General features: G+C 30.6%; 1 protein-coding gene across 2 annotated transcripts in view; it reads right to left on the bottom strand.

Moving 5' to 3' along the window:
* Positions 1–11518, bottom strand: part of LOC132938638 (uncharacterized) — a 40823-nt gene extending 29305 nt beyond the window's left edge. For both annotated transcript variants that reach the window (XM_061005576.1, XM_061005577.1), the window contains exon 1: positions 11179–11518. The gene's annotated coding sequence lies outside the window, so the exon portion shown is untranslated. The remainder of the gene's footprint in view (positions 1–11178) is intronic.
* Positions 11519–12255: the final 737 nt, after the last annotated feature.

Raw genomic sequence — 12255 nt, 5'->3', positions numbered from 1 at the left:
CCATAGTTTGAAATTGTGTTTAAAAATTAAAATATAATAATTCTGAAATACTATCAACGCAAACCCGACACGGACATCGTATTCCACCATAATATTGTTGATTATAATATTATATTCTAAATATTTGTGTGAACAAATTGATATCGCAGTAGGCGAGTTGATTCCCGAGACCTACTTAATGTATTAGTTGATTCCCGGGTCATTATTAGGTACCTACTATGTACGAGTCGATTTCCGTGTCATAATATGTCACGGTATACTGGCAATCTCATACCCAGATACCAATTTTTAAAATCAATGTGTTATACATTTTTACCAAAATACTAAATTTTTTAATATTTTTTTTACTAATAATTTTTTAACAAAAATATGAAAAAACTAAAAAGAACAACATTTTTGAGAAACTTGTCTGCCAACCTCCTCGTGGTGTTTCTTGTGTTAGGCTAATAGGCTGAATATTTGTTTAAATATTGAAAATAATATAGAATGACCAGGGAATCAACTCATACGCAGCCATTGATATTAGTATAATAATGTCAGTTTCAATATTTTTTACGAAGGCTAATTGAATAAATATTATATATACATAATGGCAAAATGGTATACATAATGGCATAACCTAACCTAACCTACATAATGGCAACTGTCTAGACTCTAGACGGTGAGACCGCCATCCCCCAACCGGGCATGGCAGAAACGTACGGGTGCCCAAATAGGCGTCCGAAAATTCTATATTGTATTAATATCAAATCAAAAAACTACTGTGAACTGACAATAAATCATAATGATTTAAACCGAAAACTATGTTGATTTGTCGTATTTTCTTATTATTACATAGGTATACTGATATAGAAACATAAAATACATCAATAAATTGGCAAATCAAATTTAAGCGTAACTTATTATTTTTTTTCAAATATCATATAATATTTTTATTATAGGGACATATTAATAGCGGAGGCGATATCTGCCTTAACAAATGTAAGTACATGGGGAATGCCCTATCCCACTGAAAATAGGCAAGAGGACATTGTGGTTCATTTAATTATAGTTTTAAAAAATATGTTTTCACTAAAAAAAATAATATTAACTTTGAACTACGAAGATGAAATAATAATAAAGTGTATACTGTTGTACAGGGAAACTCATTGTTATTGCGCAACAGCCAAATATTATTTATTACTGTTTACCGATTAGTGGATACCAGTTATGCGTCGTTATTATGTTATGAGAGAGTCTTCAAAAGTAACGTACCTATACTTTGCTTGTGGTATGTGGGAACAGCCGAATGTCATTGAAAATCCAATCTCATATTAATTTAATATTCTGCTGGTACATGTATTGCACTGGTGAAACATAAATTAAAATCCAATGATCGAATTTTCTCTTTCACTTGGCATATTATACCTATACTATAGTATAACGTTATGTAGCTTTATATTTAGTGGTCGAATAGTATTTTTATTTGCCGGCGTTCAAGTTACAGATAATATTATTTAGGAGAATGGTCGTGGGTCAGTTGATAAGCAGGTATTAACTACCTATTCAGTTTATTGGTTTAAGGAACACACGGGAAAACTAGTTTTTTCTTTCATGATAATACTCACAGGCATATAATATATTTATTGGACTGTCGAATTTTACAAAACGAAAACGCGTATCAATATTGAACGGAACATGATATTAATATGTTATACAACGCAAATAGTGCGTGTAAAATAAGTACTATGTAAGTAAACTGTATGGTATATTAATTGTATGTACGATAAATACAACATACTTCGAGTAAATGTCAATGTAAATATATATTTGTTTTTTACTCATCGGTGTTACGCACGAATAAACCGTACACGTTATCCTAAGTATTACAACCCTTATTAGTTTTTATTTTAAATTTAAAAAAAACTATAATTCTATTATTTTTAATATACCCAGATATTATGCTTACAAGTTACAATATGCAATGTAATTATTCATTTTCTGTATTTTTCACGACAATAACGATTTATGTAATTTTTGTTTTTTATATTTATAAGCCATCCCAAAAATATAAATAGAAAAAGATTGCTACAAACATCACAAAATGTGCCTATTGCATTATTAATTTATTTACAATTTAATATATTATAATGTTATGGTTTATAATTTTCATTACTACCTAACTAAATTAGCGTAAGTATTCATTTTACCTGTCCAAACAAATTTATGACATTAATTTGTTTTCATTTTAATCCTGAGTAGGCACCTATTTATTAGTATAATACATTAAGTGACCTTTTATACTATCCAATTATCGACGTTTTCAAAGCACATTACATCACCAATACCGCTACCGTGTAAAATGTTTTTTAATTTATTATATGAGTATATTTTATGTAAATTACACATTGAAGAATTTTATCGTGTTCATGCGTTTATGCGATACAATTTGCTAACGAAGCAAAGTATTTTAGGTCAGGGATTTATTTGTATGTAGGTACAATTAATACACAGAGACACCATAATATAATTATCTGTATGTATGTCATAAATGTAACACAAATTATGATATATTTTTTTACAGATTATACTATCTAGTAATATATTGATATTCAAAGTATCTATAATATGTTTCAATCATATATTATTCTATATTCATTATATATCGCTTATAATTTCAATAAAACAATTTCGTTGGTAATATTATTGATTTTGTTTATAAAAAGGTCACCACATTTGACATGTTTATATTATATTTTAAACATTTAAACAAATGTTTTTTTTTTTATTTATTGATTATTATCAATTGTGATTCTATGGTCACAAATTGAGTGTTTAGAAAACAAAAATCAAAAAAGAGAAATTCTTTCATTAATATTCAAATTATTTTTGATTTTTTTACTAACCTGTGAAGTCTATAGTTTTTAAATCCAAATTTTATAAAACTAAGATTCGCTTTATTGAAATTTGTTATAAGATTTCTTTGTATTAAATAATATATTTCGTGTAATATTTTTAAATAATAATACATAATTACACTAGTTTTCTTCAACCAGTGAGTCACAACTCACGACTTACGACCCAATTTCGGTTAATTTTAATAACTAAAAAAATATAGATGTTTAATAACATTAATTTCATTCAAATTGTACGAAGCAAATATTAACTTAATACTACATACTAAGAACTAAATTAACGAAAACAGTTTACGTTCTTACACATATAAAGTAGTTATCAACTACCGCTACTTTATCAATCAGCTTTTTACTTTTACTTTTTAAACATAAGACGTCGCAAAAAAATAATAACATCTAAAATGGGTCGTTTTTAGAGTTTTTTTTTTTTAAAGTTTGCATTCGATTAACGTGTATCAACAAATCAGCAAATGTGGCGGACTATAGTGAAATTGTTATGAAAGTTGGAAAATAATATAAAGATATATGTTATGTTTATAATAAATTTTGAACTTTCACGACAACAACAAAACCGGACTATAAATACAATCTACATCGGAAACATTGTCAATAATATATTATATTATTATTATTGTATATTCATGCCACGACGACTCTGCGTCTCTGCGTGCCCAAAGACAGTCCGTGTTATTAGGTTAGGTACCTACCTATATTATAATAATATGAAGTCTACTATAAAGTAGAGGGGCCGACGTTAAAGACAAGATGAACCCACAATATTTCGAGCTATTCGGCGTGTGAACAACGGTTTTTTTCGTTCATAGTAAATAGTTTCCTAAAAAACATTTGCATTTCATTATTATAATATTTATAATATTTATCATGTATAATCAGTGATTGTTTACGTGTACGCGTGCTAAGAGAAAACATGATATACCGCGTCCCCGCGATGCCTATGTTATATAGTTAACAATTTCTATCAACGAATATATTTTTTTATTATTTGCAAACACAAGTGCAGCTGCACATTCGTCTCGGGACTTATTAGTTATAACTTATAAGTGGTATTACTTCACAGTCGGGAAAAGAACATCAATAATTTATGGTCAGGATACATCATATATGATGGTCCGCTGGTTTTTACATCCGGAACACGACGATTTCAACCTTTCATTCGCTTAGGTTGAATTAGTAATATTTTTTTGGATAATAGATATATTATAGGTACAACGATAACATAATCATTACACACACGAAACACTCACATATTCTGCACTGATGCAATACTCGGATGATATCAAGTTTTCACTTGGTCACATCGTGTTCGGCCCAAGCCTATGGCCGAAGTTATCGGGAAAGTCATCAATATTGCAACCATTTCCGCAATTTACATCGACTATGCAATTCTAAACTTACTTTTAAAAAGTAAACCAAATTGCTAAATGTTCACAACTGTCAACTTCTAATTTTTTGTTAGATTGATTTTAGTTATTCATATCACGTATCCATTCACACTATTCTATAGTATTCTACGCTATTTCATTAGACTGTACTTTAATAACAATATTAGTATATGATGAAATATTATATAATAATATATGCAATGTTTATGTAAAAAAATTGTTCAACCTACCAAAAATAAATTACAATTATAGTAATATAAATAAATTATAAAACATCCTTTAAAATAAAGGCTGACATACCATGTCAGAGCAGAATTATTTTTTGTAAAGGTATGGAATGATTTATCATTGAATTCAAATTTAACACATCCATAACAGCATTCAATGACGATATGAAATCGTAAATCGTAACTCGTAACCTATTATACATATTTAAGCAGAGCGACTTCCCCAGCTTATAAAACGAATCAGAATAAAATATTAAAATCATACTTATTTATGTTATTGTCCACCACGTTTAGTGATGATACCTACATAATAGTATAAAAGTAACTGGGGTTACCTATTATATATTATTGTTTGTGTAATGTTTACTCATTAAATATTTTCACACGAATATAGGTTAATTTTGAGTCATTTTTACATTAAATTTTTAACAATAATCATCATTCTTCCTTCACCACACAAAAATAATATACGCGTCTGAATATGATAATCAGTTCTAATATAATGTAAAAAAAAAATAAGATATTAGGACTTACGACAGCCTTAATCAGGGCCTTGTGACTGGCCACAGTAATGAGAAGGTAATGAGTAATGACTTTATTGAATAACGATACCAGTATTAGGTACGTAATCAAATACTATAGTTGTTTTTTTTTTATGAAAAGTATTATTTTAATTTTATGGCTTTATAAATAAATGTTGCACCTTAAAACATGAAATGAAATACATTTAATGTATATTTTTTGTGTATTTGGAAAAACTATTATAATTTACTATATATATTTGGAGGGAAGGATTTTTTGTATTGTTATTATATCTTAATAATTAAACACATATTTTTAATAGTATTGCAATACATATTTATAAAACAAAGAAACTATGTTGGCATAATTCTTCATATTGTCTCATTTATCAATATCACAAACAAAAATAAACATCACGTGTACATTTATGTATGAGCAAGCATTAGGTGATTTTTTGTTCACTCGTCAATGTCACCTAATTATTTTAGTAATTATACTTTAACCAAACCATTTTATTAAACAATTGTTAAACATATCTGTATATTATTTTCTTAAATCCTAATTATGTCTTCATCGAATCTTCAACGGCACGTACGGCTATCACAATATAATCGGGTGGGAAACATGTCATTTGAACAGAGGTTGTCATTTTGCGTGTACGTGATGGTTTAACGTAATGATAAGTGATAACTTATAAAACTATTCGCTATTTAATATTTGGTATTAAAAAAATTAGCAAAAACAAACACAGACCCGGTGCATTTACGTGACTTACATTCAGATATTCGTAAGCCATTTGGCACCATTACGAGTGAGTGCCTAGTGCCAAACCAGAGGATTTCGAGATCTAAATACGCTTTCGGCTTTCATATTATTATATAATTATGATGATTGTGCGATATGTAATAATAAATAAATGAATCACGTTGACTATACTTAGTTTACGAATTATTGTCATTTCGAAAATATTGGAAACTATTAAAACAATATACTTATGTTGAATATTGATACGTTCAATGGGTAAATAAAATGTTCGATGTGGTAATTCCCGCGAAAAAAAAACATCCCGTTTAACCGCAGATGACTCATCCACTATTGACCAGGCGAAAACGCCTAAGCTGTGTGACTCATCTGACAGCCCTAAGGACGAAAGTGATTTCGATCCGACAACCCCAGATTCCGGGATAACTCGAAGGTCAGTAGCGTCGACCAAATACGGTTACAGCGTTTATGGGTATAATATAAAAGTACATTCTACTAGTATTCATTTTTTTATTTTTTCGAGAAACGTTATACCTGCCTATATCATCGGAATTTATTTTATTTTTTGTTTAGAATAAGTCGATAATTTTATAGTTAATATTTATTGATGATCAATGAGTAATTAAAATATAACGACTAATTTTTCGACGGACGAAGTTTGGCACTTCTCTCTATTGGACACCCCGACTTTTTAATCAAGTTGTTTATTACTATTATTGGTATACAAAAAACAGATAACATTATTGTTGTACATGGTATTTTGGCTTTTGTTTATTAATTTCATGAAAACAAAATGATAACGATATGAAACATTTATAAATATTTTTTTTTATTAGAATAATTGTTTAACATTTTTACCCATTGGATTGTCTCGACTTTATCAATATATTTCATTGTTGCTAAAGATTCTTATCAGATTTCAAGTATGAGCGTGTCAAAAACTACAGTTAATGTTTCTAAAACAAAACAAAAAAAAAAATGCAATCAATGAACAATAGTGAAATTCAGTTATGACCTATATGGGGTACTACAACTCTTAGATCACAGTAACTCCTGAAATAAGTAGTTTCATCGCCGAGGGGCTCCTAAAATAATATTTTTAATATATTAAAATTAAATTATTATAAAAATATAATAGATACATAATACATTATATGAATAATTATAGGTTATTATGTTATTATACATTTAAATTCTAATAACAAACTTTTAAGTAGATAGTCCCTTATATTACTAATAATATATTCTGAATAACAGCATAATAACAAAAATCATTGGAGGACAAATCGTTACTATATGTTTAAATATTACGTCAAAATGTGAACTTTAAACGCTCATAATAATAATTATCGATTTACGCTCAACTTATGAGGAACATTGTATGCAATTTTCAAGTTTTTTTGTAAGTATGACGTCTATAGAAAAACAACTAAATAATTTTCGAAATTTCAAAATGTCTATGAATAGCAAGCAAAGACCAAAATATTTTGAAAATTATACTGAGTTCAGAATACTGATAAAAATATTTTATGACAATTTCAAGCACCGGCGGTCATTAGTTCTGAATTATAACAAAATCGGTTTTGTCAAAAATTGGTGTTGTGTTAATATTTCCGATTTACCAAACTTTTATTAACTTTACCTATTTTAACATCGCTCCCCATAGGATCTAGAATAAAAGTCGAATGCGTGAACTTTCTGACTACCTACAAAATATCACTCGATCGGAATACTTGCACGTATATTGAACCACGAATCACCTCGAAGTGAAACGGTGCATTCGACGATCCTGATTGTTGGTAACGATATATGTCTCGGGTCGTAACCTCATAAAATATTTCTGTTCTATTATATTATTATTATTATTATTATGCACTTACAGCTTATTGGACGGCTCTATTTTCGTAGCAAGCGGGCCGGTATCAATTAATGGGGACAAAATAATAATATAGTATCCACGGGCTTCGAGACTTATCCAGATCGTATCGCAGTACACCATATGCTGGCGGTTCCTCTTTAGATCCCGTAACCACGTGACGCTGTTCAAGAGCAGAATATTAGAATAAGTATACACGCGCCCATAACCGTTGAATGAGTATAATATGTAATGTATTATAGCCATCCCGAAAACTACACACCGAACTTAACATTGTTTGCGGGTCAACACACCGGTGTGATCGAACTCGTACAAGTCGTAAACAAGTTGGACTTAAAAAAAAAAAATGATCGTTTTAACTCTTGACATTTATGGTTTCGTCTGTTCATATATAATAAAGAATTACATACCTACAGTCTACCCGTCGCATTTTTATATATATGAATATTGAATATAACATACTGTTGTTGTTATTATCATCATTATTATTCATTGTATTTTCGAAACGAATAAATTCTAATACTAATAATAATATAATACCATAATAGATGCCATAGTCAATACACGATTATTCGTGATCGAGGTCTGAATTCACTGCGCAAAAACTTTAAATGTAAATATCGCTTACAAATTACAATAGATAAGTAATTTAGTTTTTTTAAAACGGTTTACAGATGTGTATAGAAATTACTAATTAGAAACCATAATCCATCAGTTATTACACCGCAATATAATATGCTAAGTAGGTACAGTATAAGTATACTGTTAGGTTAGGTATCGTAATATTTAATATTTGAAAATTAACTTAATATACGTATAATTTAACAGTAAAAAAATACTAACAGATATTTTTTGCAACATTCCTAGCAGTAACGCAATCATTTTTAGATAGGTTTTTATTTATTTTTCAAACATTTTTGTTTCTCATTATGTCAGGTGTTAGTCATCGAATACAATTTGTGATTGGTCATATAACAATACAATTGGTTGATAAAATGATTAACGACATTTGCTATAAGTGGATCAATTTAAATTTCATTCATAAAGTGATTACTAATTAGCAATTATTTATTAAATTGTGTTTCATAATAATATACGTACTTCCGGTACTTCCCTAATGTATTATTCACTATTTAGTAACGATATCGTATATAAGAGTTATCATTAACACTTATCGCTTATCACTGTTGATATTTTCTTATTCAAAGAATAAAGACGTATGATAGGTATGTTACCTACATGCCTACTTTATTTAATATGCAAATGGTAAATAGCTGAGTTAAATTTTGAAATGTACCATGGCGCATTTACAAGACTCGAATAACGCGTAGAGTAAATGATTTAAATTTGAAATAATTTACGGTTATACATTATTCCATCGATGTATTAACTTAGATATTTATTGAATAATGACTTACATAAAATCTATAAAATAGTTAACTAAAAAAAATAATGTTGTATTTTATATTTTTCATATTTTAACAAGTTGTAAAATTGTCAAGGTTTTATTTTGTCTACACTTTACCGTCCATCAAACTATAATATTTTCGTAATGAGATGAAGGTCAAATTTTTTAATTATTATTGGTCATGAAAATTAAAAAAATTATCAATATATTCCTATCATGCAATATTCAATTCAGTTACAACGGGACTCGATTTACTATAGTTTCTAATACACCACGTACAGGTAACCTATATTATATATAGGCTTTATAATATATAAATACATGTATTTGAAAATTAAATTGATAAGAGCTATCAAAATAATTTATAATTTTATGTCCAATAACTAACTATTTACTACTCTATTTATTACTCCTTAATTGTATTGCTAGAAGAATAAGTAGATAACAGAATTCGTTTTCTTAAACAATATTTTTTTATTTTTTTTTTTATTAGGGTTAAGGCTTCGACTACTAGGTCATTAGCCTGTAGAACTGTAGGGGAGGGTACTGTAGATTAGTTTACAGGTGTGTGTTTGTTTTGGCAGAATTTTTAATTTGGGCATCCGTAGGTATCTGCCATGCCCGGGTGGGGGATGGCGGCACTTGTTCTCCGGACACCGTGACTTGCCCGAAGAAAAATGCCGCCCGCGACCGAGGTATCGAACTCGGGTCGGCCACTCCGTCCCCCTTATACAATATTATATTGCATGGTTATGTTGCATTTCGTTGATTAATTGATTGGGCCCAAACGATATTATGTATATTGTTTATATTATATATATGATGCAGGTGTATAAAACATTTACCTTGACGAGTAACATACCTTTTGAAATATAAGTTTAACTATTTTAACAATCGTAGTGAGTGGGGGGCAACCACATATTATATTTGTATCACAACACTGATAAAGACGATTTTAAATAAGAATAATAATTCTTGTTTGAGAAAAATTAGTGCAGTCAGAAAAATAGACACAATTCCCGTGTTTGTGATTTTAAGTAAGTAAGTACTCTGTTGTTCTAACTTGCATATTTTCAATGAGCGACGATTGACGAATGATGACCAATGGATTTATATGTCGTGTTTTTAAAAATGTTATGTCTCCTAAGCATATTGTGTTATTCTATGTTCATTAATTATTTCTCGTTAAAGTGGGTACCAGACGACACACTTGTGAATTGTTGACGATACCTACTTGTCCAGTCATTCATCCGTCTCTTCAGTTTTACGATGTGAAATTATAGTTTGTTCATGAACATAATAATATGTGATATGGGCGGGAGACTATTAGATTTGTTTAGATTCCAGGATAAGACATCCAAAATCGTTGATTTGTATAAGGGGTTCCGACATTCATTAAGCCATTTATTTATAATGTAATACACAAATCATAACATAACTAATGGTACCTATTGTGTCGGAAGATAAGTGCAATATATTGGGAATGTTGTGTAACAAAATAAAACGTACAGGTGAACATAGTAGTTTCCTGGTAAAAAAAAAAACTGGTTTATTCCTTATCTACGGAAAAATTCGTGTCGAGTGATTTTACGACTCGAAGTAAACAATACAACCGCGATGTCCGCAGGCTGCAGAGCATTTGGCAGGCTTTATACTGTAACTGCTATATGGTATTGTTCGCATCGTGCGCAAGTGAGACGTTATAATATATCGCAAACGCCTCACGAGAAAACCCGATACCTACCTATTGTTTTACATAATAATAATCGTTCGACGGTACTAAAAAATAAGTATAACCACACAGTATTTAGGCGTTTAACTGGTACACGATTATTCAGCGAAAAAATTCGTACGTTTCAGATCCCGACCTCGCGCTCGTAGGGATACTACATTTGGGCACAAATGTGAAATGACGGGGCCCTCTATACATAACGTTGTATTGCTAGGTACGGTATGCGATGTCATATTGTATCAGTTTATTACTGCGAACCCGATGTCCGCCGCCACGACACGGCTATTCCACGACCATGACGTGGGTTGTGGGCACCAACTACTGTTAATTATTAACTAATATTCGTCCGCATACCTCTGGTGTAGCTCGTCGCGATGGTAGTATAATCGTGTCCCCGGGTCATGTGTCGATGGCATCACAGGCCATCATCGTAGGTAGTCCTTTCACGGTCACGAGCGGCGCGGTTTTCAATTTCACTCGCACAATATAATGATATATTTTAATCGGTGGAACCGAACGGCGATCGTGAATCAAAATCGGATGTTTTGGGCACACGGCGGCGCGGAAACCGGATAAGGAACGGACGCACACGGACCTAACGACTGCGTTTGCCGGACGGTCGCGACGCTGAACACGTTGCGCTGAAGCAGAAGCACTGCACTGTCGTCGTCGACGTCGCGCGGGCACATGCGAATCGCTCGCGTTCACCGCAAGCAACGGTTTCCCCCCACCCCCAATAAATGACGACCATTGGTGGGAACGGTCCGCGCCGAACGCAAAATCGAGACGTCGTCGATATTGGTAGCTGTATAATTATAATATTAATGACTATTAGTTACTGGCAGGCCCGGATTGATGGGGGGAATGGGGGATAGATGGGGGGAGGGGGCCCGGGGCCCATACAGTGTGGTCGCAGCTTATAACACGTCATTTTAATATATGGTGGTGGTCATTTGTACTTTTTATAGTAAAAAAACAATTATATTTTAAGATTAACTAAAGATAAGCAAATTATAATAGGTACGAAAATACTAAAATAGTATGTACCAGTAACCACCACCTACCGTGTCGTGACCAGAAACATTTTTTTCGATTATTGTGTGTTTTTAGAATTTTCTTACTATTTTTCCCCGGAAGATGACCGCGAATGTCAACAATGACAACATCGATTATCATTTTTATAAATAAATAAAAAATATAAGCCTATAAAAATATATGTCTGACCTATAATAATGTTTGAAACACAAAAAACATCTCTGCAGTGGAGTAAAGAAGAGAAAAAATAAGGAAATAAAAGGCGGGTTTTTTTAAAATTTGTATGCAAATTTTGACTTTTAAACTATATGGTTTACTGAAAATAATAATTATACATTTATATGATTAAGGTATTATTATAAAATAAGTATTTAAAAAAAAATTTTGTTATATGTT

This window comes from Metopolophium dirhodum, chromosome 2, assembly GCF_019925205.1.
Source record: "Metopolophium dirhodum isolate CAU chromosome 2, ASM1992520v1, whole genome shotgun sequence".
NCBI lineage: Eukaryota > Metazoa > Arthropoda > Insecta > Hemiptera > Aphididae > Metopolophium > Metopolophium dirhodum.
The sequence above is the reverse complement of the archived record's forward strand: the minus strand, read 5'-3'. Positions and strand labels throughout refer to the sequence as shown.